The sequence below is a fragment of the Trachemys scripta genome, chromosome 1 (assembly GCF_013100865.1).
Source record: "Trachemys scripta elegans isolate TJP31775 chromosome 1, CAS_Tse_1.0, whole genome shotgun sequence".
NCBI classification, from domain to species: Eukaryota; Metazoa; Chordata; order Testudines; family Emydidae; genus Trachemys; species Trachemys scripta.
In genome coordinates this window covers 141,500,858-141,503,424 of record NC_048298.1, presented here as the reverse complement: position 1 = coordinate 141,503,424, position 2,567 = coordinate 141,500,858, and the positions used below count along the sequence as shown (strand labels likewise).

At 47.5% G+C, this 2,567-nt stretch overlaps 1 protein-coding gene across 1 annotated transcript in view; it reads right to left on the bottom strand.

Annotated features, from left to right (window-relative positions):
• Window positions 1-374, bottom strand: part of LOC117886253 (zinc finger protein 697-like) — a 10,374-nt gene extending 10,000 nt beyond the window's left edge. The window contains exon 1 of the mRNA XM_034787941.1: window positions 190-374. The gene's annotated coding sequence lies outside the window, so the exon portion shown is untranslated. The remainder of the gene's footprint in view (window positions 1-189) is intronic.
• Between the last annotated feature and the right edge of the window lie 2,193 nt (window positions 375-2,567).

Here is a 2,567-nt window from a genome sequence, read left to right as displayed (position 1 = left end):
CCCCCCCCCCCCCGCGCCCCGGCAGCGCTCCTCAGCCACGTCGGCTGCGGCTGTCAGTCCGCGCGCACCGCAGGGCTGGGAGGTTTCCCGGCCGGGCCGGGCCGGTCTGTGCTGTGCGGGGCTGCCCCGCGCCTGCCTCCGAGCCCCCCAGCCCGCTCCTTCCCCCGCCAGCGCCGGCCCCTCACAAACCTGCCCCGGGAGCGCCCCGAAAGGGGAGGCCTGGCAGGGCCGCTGGCGGCTCGCAGAGTCTCCCCTCAGTTGTGTGCTTTGCAACAAACAGGGGCTGCCAACGTTGTGGGGTTTCCTTAAGTCCGGGGTTAGAAATACGAGAGGCCCCAGTGCTCCAGCTGCCTCTCGGCGGAGCTGAGGTTAGAAGTCCATAAAAACATCTGGCGCGTATAAGGTTAAGTACGTGGGGGAGCGTTGGAAGAATCAGGGCCTTGGAAAGAAAATCGCAGCTAGTCAAAAAACCCAAACCCCAAATGTTAGAAAAGAGCAACCCGGCAGTGGTCACAAACGTTTAAAAAGACAGCGTTAAGAAAATCAGCAAGGGTTAAGGGCAGCCAAGACAATTAGGTGAGGGATAAAATAATAATACAGTTGTCAAAGACTATGAACAACCACCAACAAATAGAACTAGTTCGATCTCTGTGAAATTTGCCTCTCTGCAAATGTCCACTGTGAGAGTTATGCATTTCACCCAGGATGGAAAATCAAATAAAGGGGAAAGTAGGCATGGGCTCAAATACCTTAATGTTTTAAAACCATTGTGCCTTCCCCCTCCCTTTTCTTTGTAAATCTTTTGGTGGGGCCTTGATCCTGCAAACATTGATATAAGTAACTAATTTTACATAGGTATGGAGCTGTGTTGAACTTAATAGGCTGGTTCTCCTTACCACTTAGGTTGCACTGAAGGCTGGCAGGACAAACAGGCAGGGGTGGGGAGTCTGAGCAGCCCAGGCATGCAGCACAGCTTATCTCCACTGTGGTCTATGAGGGTCCAGCACAGAAGGTCAGTTTGGATGTGTGGTCATAGATCCATGCATATACAGATCCAGTGGCCTCAGTACCCTGAGCAATCAGTATATAAATAATTCAAGAGTCATTGGAGCAGAGGGACTGGACCCAGAGTCTCCCAGGTGGGTGCTCTAACAGCCAGTCTATAGTCATTCCTATTGTCTCAGTCTTGCACTCTCTCTCTCTGGCCCAATGAGTAGTTCAGTATATATAAATCTCAGAAAAGTCAGGCCCTAGACATCTTAAAAGTGGGCACCCAAAATTAGTGGACACTTGACCATTTAAGCCCTAATTTCTCTGTGCCTCCGTTAATCATCTGTAAAATGGAGCTAGTAATGCCATATTATCTCACAAGGGTCTTGTAAAGATAAATTCATAATATTTGTGAGGTACTGAGATACTGCAGTGATGAGTATCATAGAAAAGCCGATAAAGAAATTGATAATTCTGTATTCAGTGCAGGGTTTAAATGATATGCAATAAGAAGATACAGGGCAACACTGAATTGTTAAGATAAGATACTTCTGATTAGCTTCCCATTCAGTGAGCATAATCCATCCTGTTCACTGAATGAGGCAGGGGTCCTGGGGAAAAATAGTATGTGCCATCCCCAAGTGAAGGAGGAGATAATCATACCTGAACCATCAGATTGTACATCTAGGCAGAAAAAAAAGTGAGGCAGGACAAAAGTCCTCCTCGTAGCAGTACTGGCCAAGCCCAAAGGGTTGGAAGACCAAGATGTTTGGAAGCCAGCACAGCCAGAAGAGATGCAGCAGGGCAAGAACTGAACTGCAGTGCCAGTCACCTAACACTTTCTCCACAATGGATTAAGAGCCAGCTGCAAGGCGTTAGAATGTCCATAGTGGGTCAAACCACTGGTCCCGCTAGCCCCATATCCTGTCTCCTGACAGTGGCCAATGCCAGATGCTTCAGACAGAATGAACAGAACAGAGCAATTTAGAGTTATCCTGCCCTTGTTGTCCAGCCCCAGCTTCTGGCATTTGGAGGTTTAGGGACACCCAGCGCAGGGGATTGTGCCCCTGACCATCTTGGCTAATAGCCATTGATGAACCTATCCTTCAGGAACTTACTTCGCCTTCACAACATCCCCCAACAGCGAGGTCAACAGGTTGACTGCGCTATGTGATGAAGTACTTCTTTTATCTGTTCTCAACGAGCTGCTTATTAATTTAATCGAGTAACTTCTAGTTTTGTGTTATTTGATGGGGTAAATAACACTTCCCTATTCACTTTCTTGATACCATTCATAATTTTACAGACCTCTATCATATGCCTCCTTAGTCATCTCTTTTCTAAGCTGAGAAATCTCAGTCTTTTTAATCTCTCCCCATATGGAAGCTGTTCCAAGCCCCCTAATCATTTTTGTTACCCTTCTCTGCACCTTTTCTAGTTCCAGTATATTGTTTTTCAGATGGGGGGCGGGGGGGACAACACACCAAAACTGTATGCAGTATTCAAGGTGTGGTCATACCATGGATTTATATAGCAGCATTATATTTTCTATTTTAAATGGTTCCTAACCATTAGAT